The following is a 16,673-nucleotide window of genomic DNA, read 5'->3' on the forward strand; positions in this document are numbered from 1 at the left end:
AACTGTCCGAGCACCAACGTCCAGACCTCACCAAGACGCGTTCATAAACACTCGTGTATATAAAAAAGAAGAAACAATCGTTAAAACGATAGTTCGGTAATATAAACAAACGGGGAGGAGGCGCCTAACCACACTGAGAAACGTTAAATTAAGCACTTTACGCTAAACACTTAAAATGACGAGACAACGGACACTTAAATTTCAAAAATAAAATAAACAAATGCTCATCCAAAACAAAGGCTATTCTGCCACAAAATGATTCTTAAAAACTAGTAATTAAACCTAGAAAAACAAAGCTGATCTAAATTCATAAAAGGCAAATAAAAATAATTAGTCCTTTCTAATATATATATATATATTATATATATATATATATATATATATATAATTATAATTTTTTCTTTCTCTTGCTTTTAGTTGGTAATTTATATAACTTACGAACGTTAGTATAACGGTTGTAATTTCCAGAAATATTAACAGCGAGATTTTGAGGAAGTTTATGTTAAAAATACCCAAGTGCCAAATTATCGAAAGTATTACTATTCAGAAGATGAACCCTGTTCCTATGGAACAAGCCCACAGGGGTTATTGACTTGAATCTCAAGCTTCCAAAGAATAGTGTTCATTGGAAAGAAGTCACATAAGGTAATACGAAGTATAGAAGGAAGAGATCAGTTATTGAAACAAAATTAACAAATTAGCAAATAAATAGACAAAATTAAGTAAATTATTAAAATGCAAGGAGAACCAAGGAGAAATGTTTTAATTATAAGGTTGTAATGCCTTGTATCTGGTGCTTCTTTTCCAAGGGTAGTCTGAAATTCGCCACTTTTTCCCTCGAGAGACAAAAGCCATCGAGTTGAAATACGTTGCAAATTCGATGCAAAGCTTATTGCACTTCAGTGATTAAACACTTTAGCACTTGCTGAATTTACGAAATATTTATTAGATATTCGAAAATAAAGTGAATCTCAGAGATGACATGTTCCGAAATATATAAGTTTTAACAAAATAAATATGATGATATATTGTAAAATACACTGAATTAAGGCGATGAATTATTGTATCTTACAATATCTTTTATTGATGGAATGTTCGAAAGTCCATTGATTTTTAATAATGAAATATGCAGAAATAGGTTAATTTTAGTTACGGGGTATTCTACATTATTATATATAATATATTGTACAGTATATGAACGTTTAGTGATGAATCATCGTAAAATACACTTAAATCAACATTTAAATAGTTTTAGTGGAGTTTTATTGTGAATTCGATTAATTTTTACTACGAAGTAATGTTAAGGTTTGGAAGAATTCACATTTGCTTTTAATACTATGAGCTGTCTAAAATTCGCGGATTTAAATGAAGACATTTTCTGAAATTTTTCAAATTTGAGAGACGAATCCTCAATTTAACTAAATTTGATCGATGAAATTTTCTTAAGTTTGTGGAATTTGTGCAATAAAGTTTTCTGGAATTTTTGAAATCTCTGCGATGAAGTTATGCGTAGTTTCAACAATGAAGTTGTCTTCAATTTTTTGTGATTAGACCAATGAAGTTTTCTGAAGGTCTCGAGATTTCAGTAATGAAGTTTTCTTCAATTTTTGGGACTTCAGGAATGAATTTTTCTGAATATTGTTTTGTTGTGTTTTGAGCAGTGATGTTTTCATAAATTTGTTGGATTTGAGCAACAAATTTTTCTGAAAATTTTGTAATTTGAGCAAATAAGTTTTCAGAAACTTTTAGGATTTGAGCAATGGAATTTTATGGAATTTTTCGGATTTCGCCAATAAAGTTAACGAAATTTTTGGATTTTGAACAGCTAAATTTTCTGTAATTTGGGGGATTTGAACTTTGTACTTTTCTGAAATTACTTTTCTGAAATTTCCAAGATTTGACCAATGACGTTTTCTAAAATTTTTAGGATTTTACTAATGAGTTTGAGCGAAGCAGTGTTGTAAAATCTGAACCGCGAAGTTTGCTGAAAAATATAAAAACTGAAGGACACAATGTTCTATATTTCGTGCGATTTAGAACAAAGGTTATCTGATATACAGATTTGTAGATTTTGAGCTCTAAGACATTTCTGACATTTGTGGAAATTGAACGACGAAATTTTTGGAATATATTTCTGAAATTTGTGAAGTTGAGTGGATAAAATGTTTATTTGGCTGCATTTTAGTAGTGTAGTTTATAAATAGCAAATTTGTCTGGTGTCAAGCATAAGGTGAAAAAAAAAAAGGAATCAGATAACTGGCAAAAATGTTACTCGAAATCTTTCGATTATAGTATATAACTAAGAAATTCCCTGTCACTAAAAGTATAATTGTCCTCAAATCCCCAACTTTATTAACACCATCAAACCGATAAGAAATCTAATATTCTAAAATCCATTTCCCGCACATTCACACAGCAGAATAATCCAAGATTATCCTATCAGAAAATACCCCGACCGCTAGATACTTCCTTGCTGGAGCCGATCTTAAGTCAATGAGCGACAAGAACTAACCTGGCTCACACCAGTTTGAATCGAGTCATGCAAGATTCTCAAAGGTCGATCAAACCCAGAAACTGGGACGCTGCTCCCAACGAAGGTCCTCTGAATAGACTCGGAGTATATTTGAAAGACCTCGCTCGCAACTTGAAATTTTGATCAGACATCGAGGTCACAACCACACTGGTCGATAAAAACTCAAGGTAGCTTATTCTTTTAGTCCTGAAATAAGATCAATTCCCTAATGTAATGTTTTCAAGACAGGTTTTATTTCAGTAACATCTTCCTAAGGATTCACAAGACATGCCACATTCGTTTATTCTTATTCCACAATCAAACAGAATGCATGGCAAGTTGCATAGGGTCTAATAGTCTCCAAAATGTATATGCCTTTTCGTTTAGATGAAATGTTATTCGACCGTTCAAGCAAGTGGGAAATGAACATTTAATCTTACTATAAGGTTTTCTGAAGGCTCTGGTTTCAAATATATTCTTATTATAAAATCCACATTGGCTATAGAAACTCTCATGTTATAATTTTATAAATCTAAATTTAGATTTACCGAGAGCAATTTAACCTGATACATCAAGTGTAGGATACGCGAAGACCTTGCAACTTCTTCATCTCCACCGCTATCTTTATCAAAACTCTTAATTTTTTCTTTCTTCTGTGGAAGATAGGTAGCAAGCAAGACAAAGGTCTCTGCAGACTTCTGCATGAGTCTTTTATGGGGTTAAAAGCTAACGAAGATAATGATTATTTACCACGAAGAAATAACATCACCGCTAAGTTTCTCCATTTTAGGATGTCTGAAGTTCGTGAAACAAATTTGCCTACCTTTGTTAGAATGCTGTACAGAGAGTAGGTAGAGGAATTGACCTTTACTATATAGGATACTAGTGCGCCTTATTCTACTATTTTACACTTATTCGCTTTAAGAATGATACAGTTTTCCTTTATTTCACTGTACTTGCATTTATACATTTATATGCAAATTTTTTAATCCTCCATAATACTTTAAACCAATAAGAACATGTGATTAAATGCTGCCTGTGACAGGCAACCCCTCCAACCTAAGTGAAGTCATACTAACCTACAACTTACATACCTGGATATATTTTCCAATACAGCTGCTATGTTATGACTACTCCCGCTTCATATACCTGGAAAGCAATCGTTAGAGAGCACATCCATCTAAATTTAATCAATGCAATCACAATTAGTTTCTCGCAAATTGCACCTTGACATGATATCCTAAGCAAGTGTATTCTTAAGAGTAGTTCTAAAACGATCATTAAAAGTGGTTGCGTGCTTACTGACAAGGTAATACAATGAGATTGTTCGTGGCATATCGTGAATCGGACAGGTTCCAATATTATTAGTAATTAAATTCAATGTATACTCATATATTTGTATAACAACAATATTCTACTGGTTATGTACTCCATGCGTAGTCTTTTCGTCGTCCAGGCCTGGGCTCAGCTTTTTGCCAGCGTTTTTCGCTAGTGACCCATATAAAAGTGTACAGAATAAAGGTACCTTGGTTTGATTTCCGCAAGGTACATAACGCCTCCACGGTGGGGACTTTCCGCCTCAAGCCTGTCTTTAAGTACCATAATTTATTTTGACTATGGTTACACAACTACCACCACTACTACTAATACTTATAGCCAGCGATGACACATGGCAATGGCTACAGAGGGGAGAGCTCAAAAAGGAAACTGAAGGAATGATAACAGCGGCACAAGATCAGGCCCTAAGAACGAAAGATGGAAATAACATCTCTCCCATATGTAGGAAGTGCAATACGAAAAATGAAACCTAAACCACATAGCAAGCGAATTTCCGGCACTTGCACAGAACCAGTACAAAAAGAGGCATGATTCAGTAGCAAAAGCCCTCCACTGGAGCTTGTGCCAGAAATACCAGCTACCTTGCAGTAATAAGTGGTACGAGCACCAACTTGAAGGCGTGATAGAAAACGATCAGGCAAAGATCCTCTGGGACTATGGTATCAGAACAGATAGGGTGATACGTGCAAATAGACCAGACGTGACGTTGATTGACAAAATCAAGAAGAAAGTATCACTCATTGATGTCGCTATACCATGGGACACCAGAGTTGAAGAGAAAAAGAGGGAAACAATGGGTAAGTCTCAAGACCTGAAAATAAAAATAAGAAGGATATTGGATATGTCAGTGGAAATTGTACTCCTAATCATAGGAACACTAGGCACGATCCCAAGATCCCTGAAAAGGAATCCGGAAAAACTAGAGGCTGAAGTAGCTCTAGGACTCATGCAGAAGAGTGTGATCCTAGAAACGGCGCACATATTAAGAAAAGTGGACTCCTAAGGAGGCAGGATACAACCCGGAACCCCATGCTATAAATACCACCCAGTCGAATTGGAGGACTGTGATAGACCAAAAATAAATAAATAAATAATAATAATAATAATAATAATAATAATAGCAAATGGGGAATAATGATGAAACTTTCGCAATAATAACAACAACGAATAAAGCAGCAGGAAAATCAGAGTAAACCTGCATCAGCACATAATCTGTAATAATAGGTCGAGTAATAAGAGCAGGAGCAGGACTGTCGAAACAATAGCAATGGTAGTAGAAGACACAGCGATACAGTATACCAGCAAATAGCTGTATTAGTTGCAGTTGTGGCGAACGTAATAACAGAGGTAATACAAGTTTACCAGCAGTATTTGCAGGGAGTAATCATAAAATTACCGAAGAGAGAGAGAAAAAAACGTTATTACAGTTACAAGCAATACAGAAATAAATAGAAGCTGGTCAGCCAGGTAGGCTCTATACCCAAGGACCTTAGGAGCCCGAGGCTCTGTCTCTCTCTCTGGCTGGAGAGCCTCCTTCCCTTTCCGTGGTTCAGTTATGGACGACATTCTGCGGGTCCTCCTCAGCCTTTTGGCCGGACCGCTACGAATAATGGCAGCAATATTTCTTCAGTCGGCGAACCTGACTCATTTCTCATTAGGAATACACATGAATGTTTGTTTGTTTGTTTGCTTGTTGTTTGCGTGTGCACTTTCCCATGCTTCGTAGTGCATTTTCTTATTCTTTCCAGTTAATGGCTTTCCAGCCAGGCCCAAATAGATGTACACTCGCTTTGAATAATAAAAGTAATAATAACAATAATAATCATCATCATCGTAACTTTCCTAACAATCAGACATTTCTCCTAACTGGTAGTCCCAGGAAAGAAACCATCACGATGGTCACTGTCGTAGTCATACTCTCTGCTGGATCTTGAGTGAACCCTTTATGCATAATAATATCGTTATTAGGTATCCTCAGTATTTTAAAGAACTCTTGTTTTATTGGCCTTCATCGCACAGGTGATATCTCGTTCTTAATCATTCCATTTTCGTAATACCAGTCATAACGGCAAGGTTCGCACGTTACTCTGACTCATCCTAAATATATCCTGCTTCATTAAATAGACGCGATATTCATGGATTCATTTGGTTAATCTGCATAGCCTGCGTGGGAGGGAGCATGTGCCCAAGGACACAGATGAGAGCTTTTGAAATGCAACGGCACGCATCGTTCGAGATCATTTATTCCAAGCACTTGTCAGCCAATATGATGTAACTGTCTGTAATTGAACGAGCCTGCTTTTCAGTCTACCTAATATACCTGCAGCGGATCTCTCCCGCTTTCATTCACCCACATCAGCGCCCGCCAAACCGCCTCTTCCCAAACTGATCATGGTAATCAGTCTCCAGACTCATGGATTGGCCTTTTTGAACTCTCATCTTTGACAAATTTGTCTCTGCTTCTGTATTCACCGATTCCTGTAATGTCCAGTCATCTTATTCCTGGAACACAATTCATTCTATTAAATTCTCATTTGTCCTGTTACTATTTCTTCATACCTAGCGGAGTTTTCCTTCCCATTCGCCTCAGCATTTTGAAATAAAAGAATTTCGTACTGCGTCTTTGTGTTATTAAGAGTTTATACTTGAGACATTGAAATGGAGTCAATTAAAATTGCTTCTTTGCATTGAATTGCCTCTTCACTGTCAGTTCACCTCGAAAACCTACGAAGTATACCATTACTGATTGTCCTCAAGTAAAAATTGTATCCCTGTCCAAGAGCAAAAAATATATTGCGTCTTTTTTAAGGGTTGCGCCTAAAACTAAAACTGCGTCGTAGTTTAAAAAAAACTATCGTTTGTGGAAATGGATTAAGACCAAAAATTACGTCGCTTTTTAAGAATGACGCCGAAGCAAGTGACTGCTGTGGCTTGAAAGAGTAAATCTCTTGTATGGCGATAAATCTTAAGATCATAAATTTCGCTAACAGTAGCTATCAATTGTGAAGCAAGTTTATGATATTGATACCGCCTCTAAAACAAGAAATTGCTTCTTTTTCATGATTTTTCTTTTAACCAAAGAAATTTCTTCAGTCTCACTATCAAAGCCTAAATCGCGTCACTATTTTCAAAGCAAATATTCCTATATTATCAGATAGTATCACTTCTGCTGCAACGATAATTGCATCAGCCTGTTTTGCTTCAAGAGAAAAATCTCAGAACTCGCGAATAAAGTCAGTTTAGTTTATGTCAAGAACAAAAACATTTACAAACATGAAGTTATATACATCATTAACCGTAGTCATAATGCAAATATATTTTATTCATTTCGAAAATACAAACATTGAGTTCAGTATACGGAGATATAATCTATAAGGTTTTTTTATATATAACAAAAGACAGCGTTTCCGTGCACATGCAATCTGAATCAACATTGCGATTAGTCGATGATAACGATTTTGACAATATATGAGACTGGAATTTTCAGGAGGGGGGCTGGACAGGGTGGGGGGTGGGGAGGGGCGGGGAAGGGTCAGACGACAAGGTTGATTCTCTGTTATCGAGATGTTTGAAACATCAGTCCTCCTCGGGCGATGAAGTGGCTTGTTAGTTCTCTCCCCCGCATATCAACATTCCCCAACCCCAGCCCCGCCCCCCTCTTACCCCACCTCTTCAATTCTTGTCGGATGAGAGAGAGAGAGAACTTCTTTCAGATTAAGCTGGCCTTATGCCAGCATGTGTTCTTGCAAGAGAGAGAGAGAGATAGATTAGTTTAATACCTTGTGGTGTGAAGATTAGTACTTCTTTTAAGATTCTTCATTATTATTACCACGCAAACACACACATATATACATATACACATACATAGACACGAAATCGGTCGGATATACGGAGGAATTTTATACATATTAGGGCACGGGAACTGTATCTGGTTATTATATAAACCCCCAACACCACATGGCACATATATTATGTAAGTACATTTTGGAAGTTGGCTCTATCGCCATTATTATATTCACAGTAGTTGCACTAATAGCAGAAGTAGTAGTAATAATAAACTTTGTATTGCTGTTGGTTTTGTTTCTGCTACTGCTGTTGTTCAGTAACTAATCCCAGCAAAGGGCAGATCAAAGCAGCTTGATTTTATGCAAAGTTCCAAATTCCGCCTCTTTTCTGTCAGTTGTATTACCTTTCAATCACCAGTGTCTGAATCCTGTAACATCTCATTTTCTCTGCTTTCACTTTACCTTAGGCCATACGTTCCAAGGCCTCCAGATTTATATATCTTTTCATCTGCTTTGAACTGGCTATCTGCTGTTCACAAAAAATGTAGAACCATGGCATTTTCCAAATATGGATCTTCAGTACTTATGAAAAAAATAATACTTTAATGGCATCTCATCCTTCCCACTCCCCACTCTCTCTCTCTCTTTCTCTCTCTCTCGTGTGCGTGTTTTGTGGCGCTCTCCCTCTCTCTCACACACGCGCGTACCTTGCGTTATCGCATATATATATATATATATATATATATAATATATATATATATATATATATATATATATATATACTCTGCGTTTCTTGGTATAGCTTCATGATCAGGGCTAAAATACAAAGTATCAACAATTAATACCAATACATATGTCTCAGCAAAAATCATTAATGTTAAAATATAGATATGATGCAAACCATGATTTGAAATGTTGTGTAAATGTTTTATTTCCTATGACGATTTTAACATCTAAGAGCAAGGTCCTGATGAAACCTCTTTCCACGTCCCCGAGTCGTTAACCATCAAACAACCGGTTCCATCTTTGAATAGTCAGCCTTTTCCCGCTCGTCTTGTTTAAAGCTTAAGATGTTACTTCGCCTTTTTTGGTTCCCTTCTTGGCCACAGTTTTCTTACTTTGAGGCGTTGATTGATTTTAACTTTTATGTTTCGGTTCTAATATCTCTATTTTAACATTTATGATTTTTACCGATTTTAATTGTTGTTACTTTTATATTTTAGCCCTGTTGATGAAGCTATGTTTTGAAACGTTGTGTAATATTTTACTTCCTATGACGATTTTGAAATCTTAGAACAAGCTGCTGATGAAACCTCTCTCTCTCTACACACACACACGCACACACTGGTTCACGAAAGTTTGGAACGTGATAAATCCATAAATAAAGGTATAAGCCACGAAGGAAAAATAAACTACGAATTTTCCGCAAGATCTTTCGACTCGACGTCCTTGACTCAGCAGATAAACTGCTGAGTAAAGGACGTTGAGTCGAAAGATCTTGTAGAAACTCCGTTGTTTAATTTTCCTTCGTGGCTTATACCTTTATATATATATATATATATATATATATATATATATATATATATATATATATATATATATGCTGTATCTTCACCAGGGAAAACTCCCCAAACGTAAGGATATGAAGGTACAACGGAGACTAAAGTTTCAATCTTGGGTTGGAGACAACAGAGCCAGTTGCCCTGTTGAGTTACAATACAACTTGGCATAAGACCCTCTTCCAGTCTGTTGTTTTGTGCTTTCATCTGCTATGGACAGTTGTTCAATCTCCTTCGTAGGTTTCTCTCCTTGGTGTGGCGTTTATTAAAACTGCGATTTTCTTATGCCCACTTTTCTTCTTTTGTATCAGGTTTAAATTCATTAGTGTTTTAATAGACATATAATCTTAGATAGTTAGATTTTTTTCCCAGACAACGGGAAAACTTCAGAATTTGTCTTTTTCATTGCATATACTTCCAGAATAACTTGAAATTCATTTATAATGATTTTAAGTATTTTTTATTCAGCGTTTTCATTGTCAAATATAAAACTTGTTTCAGTTTTTAAAAAATTCAATGAAACCTCTAAAAATTACAATAATCAATAACCATAATCTTGTCCATTTGTTTTGTTCCAAGGAACCCCAGCCACCGTGGACGCTTCCACGGAAAGGACCCACAAAAGAGAGGTCATGCTCACAGCAAAGTACGATGGAGCAGAAAGTACGTATATACTGAAATTTTTACGGCAAATATATAATTGCATTTCTGGCAGGTAAGCCAATTCACCTGTTATTAACTTATATAATTGTTCTGATATTTTACTGCCCACTTGATATTCATGTAAGTCAGAGAAATAAAGTTATATAATGTTATAACCTGTCTCTTCATTACACTGCCCTTTTTCATAGCTCAGCTTGTGTTAAAAATCTGAGTAGACCTTTAGGTGAATGGGCTTCGTGCAAAGCATCAATTTTGCACCTGGCTTCACACTATTAGTTTAGCGAAGTATATCTATCAGCAAATTCAAGTACACTTACGTTCCTTTGGACTTTTTTTTTTTTTTTTTTTTTTTTGCGCTTTCGTTGCATTTTTTTTTTTTTTGCCAAAAGACATTCCAGTCTGACGAAATTGCTTGACAAAAAGGCCTGTTGATTTGATCTAATGAGCGCAGGATAGTCTTAACATCAATTAATGTAGTATGATTTATGCTGACGAAGCAATTAGTCGTCCTTTCCATCAACTTCCAATAAAAATAGACAACGAATAATGACGTATAGGATTCTGACCATGAAGCCGTCTAGTTCCGGTGGAGAGTGTAAATAAATCCTAGCTATCGAAGCATAATCTTTATGTCGTTTTAGCAACATTAAGGTTTTCCGTGTTTGTGGTTTTTCTCTAACTCTCCTCTTGAGAAACATTGCTTACTCCGCTATGGTTTTCTTGCAGGCTTTGATGTTTGTTGACTATGCATGACTTGGTATATATACAACGTGCTTTCTAAAGCAAAGGTAAATGTTTGAAATAGGTTTATAAAAGGGAAAGATAGGAATGAGTGTTTTTTTTTTAAATGACATTTATCGTATGCGTGCGTGTGTGAGAGAGAGAGAAATTAAAATATTTGTAATAAGGAACGGTGACTGGAAAAGATTTCTAAATGGCGTTTCACTTACATAGGAGAGAGAGAGAGAGAGAGAGAGAGAGAGAGAGAGAGAGAGAGAGAGAGAGAGAGAGAGAGCAAAAATCCAACCCGTAAGCCAGCCCCTTTCCCACACCCCAATATCCAAGATGAAAGAAGGTAACCACAGGGAACACCCCGGGCCAAATAGACACGACATGAGCACGCGGCGTCCACGGAGCACACATGAACCCCTTTCTCCTGGTCTGCTCCCAAAAGCCCCTTTACCTCTGGGTTTATAATAACAGCGTGGCCATTTCTGCCTTTGGAGTTGGGGGCGGAGTTTCGAGTTTGACCTCCAAATCTAGCTGTAGGTAGACGATTTCCTTATAAGGTAGTAAGCAAAAGCCTTAAATCTGTTATTTCATCTCATCTCACCACCACTGTCATTTTCCGCATCTGGTTATAACCAGTCTCATCCTCATAGGAAATATTATTTACTTCGTCAGATTTAGTAAGATAGTTATTAAAAGACTTTAATTAGCTTAATTTGATGGTCTCCATCAAGTTAAAGCTCAGTCGTCAAACTATGTTTTCTTGGCTTTTTTTTTTTTTTTGCCAATCTGTTATTTTTTAGTTATTAGTATTATTATTGCGAAAGGAACGCCCATCGTTCAACATTTCCTCCTAGATCTACCAAAAAATGTTTTGAAAGGCTGACAAAGTGCACTCACTGGGGCTCTGTGTGTGTGTGTGTGTGTGTGTGTAATTACAGAAATGTCCTGTAGGGGAACAGACCATTACATTGTTTTTTTTCCTGGAGCCACCTTGTATATATATATATATATATATATATATATATATATATATATATATATATATATATAATATATATATATAAACACCGCGGCCGCTACGAGGTGGCTCCTGAAAACTTTAAAAAATAAACAATCTCGTGTATAATTATATATATATATATATATATATATATATATATATATATATATATATATATATATATATATATATATATATATATATATATATATATATATATATATATATATATATATATATATATATATTATATATATATATATATATATATATATATATATATATATATATATATATATATATATATATATATATATATATATATATATATATATATATATATATATATATTGTGTGTGTGTATTCAGTAGGGGAGTTTGGTCTTGATCTACCCAGTGCCTCACCTCCTGGATTGCTGGATATCGTGGCCTTTCCACTCCTTTGTAGGATGTAGCTCCAGAAGCAGAAGGTGTTAGTTAGTCTTCCTCTTTATGTTGTCAGCGTTAAGTCATTTGTAATCCGATCCACTGCTGTGACTGTCTACTAACTAACTATCAGTAGGCACAGTTCATAAGTCAGTGAGGTCAGTAGATTTTTCAGGAAATGCCGGGACATAAAAAGCATATGTTTTCATCAATACTAAGAATGCATGATTAACCAAGAGCTGGCAATAGTAGTTCATGAAGGTAGTAGGTACCCGAGATGGAAAACCGGCGCACACCAGATTAATATTTTCTGAGTTGAGCGAATGAGTATTTTCAAAATGATTTAGTTCAGTTATTATTTCCTAGTTTCTATACTTCACTACGTGAAAGCAGAAACAGATTTGCAACTAGCAAGGATGGTTTAGTCTAAACAATGTAACTACGTACAAAGAAATGTGTACGTCATGTTTTAAAAAAAAAACTAATTGATTTGCTCACAACAGCCATCCTTGCTCGAATCTCACAACAACCATCCATTGCTCGAATCATCTGAACAATAAAAGAGGCAATATTTCTTATTTTTATGCAAATATAAGGCTGCTGTAATCTCCACTGAATGATCCAACTCCAAGTCGGGACCTACACTCTACAGTCGAAGACTCGAAAGTAGTTAGTATAGGATACGAATTTGACTGCAATTCTAAGTAAGTAAAACTTTTGCAGTACTCTTTTTAACCATAGTCTAAGTTATCCTAGGTCCTGATACGCCATTATCTCTGCGCTAGATTAACATTTGTTAATAATATTTAAGTCTGTTTATCCATTGTCAATTAGCCTAACCCACGATTACTATTAGTTATAGCTAGGTAGGTTCAGCCGGTTAGTCTACCGTATGTAGTAGTAGGCTAATACTGGCGGATGCAGACATATTCTGGCGGGACGAGTACCAAATTTAATTGGAAATTGCAGTTTCCTTAGTATTTTGGTTGCTATTTATCCATGAATTCTAGTGGTGTGTTAGATTGATTGATTGCTTATCCTAGTTTGTATCTACTTAGGCTAATGATGAAACTAAGACATACCTAGCTACATGGCCAATATCCTACCCACTCATACTGCCACCGAACCCACAATGCAGACTTTACTGTAGTAGCCTAAACTGTAGGTTAATTGCATGCTGGATTTAAAAACAGTATTTTCATGTGATTTATGTGATTTGAACGTGCTTAAGGCTAATTTCTGTAGCCATACCTAGGCTAGTGGAAAATCAGGGATTTTGGCTAGGGGAAAACAAGATGAAGGGGTTACAAGGATAGATTTGTCAAAGGCTACCAAACCTGGGGGTCTCGTTCTTTTTTAGTCTAGGGGCTTTACCCTTAAAAAGTACCCCCTAACCCATATGAGATCAGGTCCTTACCGAGCTTGGGGTCTTTGTCCCTGGACCACAATTTAATATGTCCATGGGTGCCAATTCCTTACCCACCTTGTGGGGGCCCTGTACCCCTCCCCCACCTCATAACGTAGGATCATGAGTACTCACCTGGCCAGGGAGGCTTGGCCCCCAGGACTCCCCTTGCAATTTAGGGCACCAGGGTTTTACCAATAAGGGCTTCACCTCTTTTGACCTCTGCCTAAGTTAACTTAGGGTAATGTAAATTAAAGAGGGTTGTGACCTTGTCTAATCTAACTTAACGGGCTGGGTCCATTCCTGTCCCTCCACTAACTTGACATAATGCATGACATCACTGTTGAAAACCTTCAACAATCCTTACATTAATCACAATCAAAACTTGCAAAATGATCATGGGGATGTCAGATTATAGGTAGGTAGTCTTGAATTTCACTCTTGTAATTTTCCCACCCAAAAACACACTTTCCCCACTTTGGTTCCTAGAATTGTAGGATTTGAAAACATCTAGTTTCTCTTAAAACTATGCCTAACCTAAATTAATAGTTTTCCACTGAAATAACTGACAAAAACATTAAACATGTGTATTAGAGTAAAGGAAAATTATATTTTCAACTCCAAAATTGTGTGATGGTTTACAGTAAAAATTAAGATCAGAACTTGCATAAGTAGGCTGTTGTATGGATGTTACCTAATTAGTACATTGTTGTCATTTCACTCTTTTCATATTTTCGTCACCAAGAGAACTGCCTTCCCACCATGGTCCCCATAATTGTAAGAGATTTGGGGTTTCCAATATCTTTGAACCTACTCATTTGTAACTTAAATTTATGTCAGAAACATTCAAAATCTTTTGTGCCTGATGAAACTTTAAACAATAGAGCCAGTCAGGTTTCAGCATTGTTTCTGTAGCCACATTTCCCAGTGAAATTATTGAGACGTTCCAAATGTGTTTACTATCCTCACCTTCAATACACTTGGACAAAGAAAATCTGATCAGGAGCTCCACTTCCATGACCATGTCAACATAAATGGAGAATTTAAAAACAGTTCAAGTAGGTAACAACATTAGTTTGTAAATATAGTTTTGGTATATTGAAATTTGCATAAGTTTATGGTATGATTTTGTAATATGCGTTATAAGGAGACTTCAAAGCACAGCTCAAAAACTTCAGTATCAGTTGGTGGTATTAAAGTAAAAAAATTTCCATTCTTTTTATTAATTAGAAAACTGATAGTTTTAGAGAAACTGGAACCCCTAATATCTTAGATTGTTCCTACACGATATACAAACCCTTGGTCCTTTACATAAGGAATTACTTTCAATGTAGGCTGGAATTATGGCCATCAAATTCTTGAACAAGGTGGTTAGGCAGTAACTAGGTACTGTCTGGTAGGCCGCCTGCCCAGATGTAAACACTCCATTTTACTTTTGGCCGTCTTCCGATGAAGACGTATGTTTGTGAGCTCTTGCTGACTAGCCGTCAAATACAAGTTTCCCGATGGGATCTTTAATTTATTAGGGATCTTTAATTTATTATTTTGAATAAATATGTACTATATTCTGTGTTTGATATTAATAATTGATTGACTTTAATAATTAATATGCAAACCCACTTTTTGATAGCCTTGATAGCCATCTTTCTACTTTGTGTTAAAGGTAGGCAGCAAGGGTGTGCCAACATCTTTATTAGTACATACTTTCGCCCTTTAACATTAGGACGAGACATTTATTCATCCAAAATTTACGCTTACTTTGGAAATTACCGTGGGGAACTTTGATGGTTTGTCCTTTGTTTCTTCTGGTAATTCCTCTTCTTCGTCCTTGTGCTTGCTATCGGACGGAGATAGAAGAGGGGGCATGTGGTGTTGGTGATTTAGGGTTCTCTCATTTTGGAGGGTGGTGCCTTTGGATGCAAGAGGATTATCTTTATTACTTTAAATCATATTTACTTTCTTTCACAGGCTAACAGTGGTAGTTGATTACAGCAGTAGATGGTTGGATATCTCTTTGTGTTGGTTATTCTAACCTTGGAATTGTACCTGTGACTCGTAGCATACTGTGATATTGGTCCTCAAGTGAGTGTACTGTTCCCCTGCTGGAAATCATATTCATTTACCACTGCTATCCTGGAGTTTCATCACTGGACAAAGCTTTCGCAGCTGCCCTGTGATTATTAACTATTCCTGCTGGTAAATGTACCTCATCCTGTAGAAGAAGTCTTGCAGAATTTGGAGAAGTCGAAGAGGAATCATCATATTTTTCATCAGCCTCCACTCCGACTTCTAAGGCTCCCTGCCGAATAAGGAGAAGGTAGTCTCCCTCCCATAAGAAGTCTCATCACGGGACTTCTAAGGGTCTGTCTCCTCGAATTGAGGAGGCAGTTGGGTCTTCTGCTGGCTCTTCCGTTCCTTTGGGAACAGGAACCATCATGCTGTCCCTAGGGCCTAACGTGTTGGGAGCTGTAGAAGCGCAAACTTCGGTTTGCACTTCTGCTGCTAGTTCTATAGGTTTAGCCTCTAAGACTAGTTTCGTGTATGGCGCTTGTTTGTGAGTTCCACGAGTGCACGTAAATCTTTGGATTTGCGTGCATCCAGAGTCGTTGATGCTGAGTACACTCAACGTCACGACTCGGGGACAGAGTGGAAGAAAGGAGCAAGTCGCTCAGGTGACCCACGCCTTGCTGGTGATCACTCTCATGGTGATTACTCGGTTCCCAGGGTTCATGTGACATTCCCGCGGGACCATGCACACAGAGACCGATAGGGGCTCCCCCATTCGGTCCTCTTGAGAGGTTTCGGCCTCGACGCTGACTTGGACATATCGGAGGACGGTACTGGCTCTATCCAGTCAGGTGCACGCTCAACCCCATACAGATGACGGTCAAGTTTGCGTGACCGATTGGTCTTGGTGGCGGTGAATGTTTAGCCTGCCGGGCGAGAGTTTTGTAACCTTCCTCGGAAAAGCGTTTTCTCCAGACGATAACACTTTCCTAGACTCGTGTCGCAGCCATCACCACAGGTTGATGGCTGCCCGTGACTTGCTTCTCCTGCTAGTTCCGCTAGCAAGGTGAGCGAGTGTGTCTAGTCTTCCTCACCTATTGGTGAGGTGGATAGGAGGGATTTTAGGGTCCTACCGGACATACGTTCGTGTCGTTGAGGAAGGATCTTATGTCAAAACTAGAGACAAGGTCTCCGTGGCTTTTTGGATGGATTTCAATTTGCAGTCCCCTATGGGTTCTGCATTTTGG

At 37.0% G+C, this 16,673-nt stretch overlaps 1 long non-coding RNA gene across 1 annotated transcript in view; it reads left to right on the forward strand.

The window, feature by feature from the left end:
- LOC135201031 (uncharacterized) overlaps window positions 1–16,673 on the forward strand; it is a 145,385-nt gene that overhangs the window by 114,350 nt on the left and 14,362 nt on the right. The window contains exon 2 of the long non-coding RNA XR_010311439.1: window positions 9,774–9,857. This is a non-coding gene — a long non-coding RNA (uncharacterized LOC135201031). The remainder of the gene's footprint in view (window positions 1–9,773; window positions 9,858–16,673) is intronic.

Source organism: Macrobrachium nipponense, chromosome 27 (genome assembly GCF_015104395.2).
Source record: "Macrobrachium nipponense isolate FS-2020 chromosome 27, ASM1510439v2, whole genome shotgun sequence".
NCBI classification, from domain to species: Eukaryota; Metazoa; Arthropoda; class Malacostraca; order Decapoda; family Palaemonidae; genus Macrobrachium; species Macrobrachium nipponense.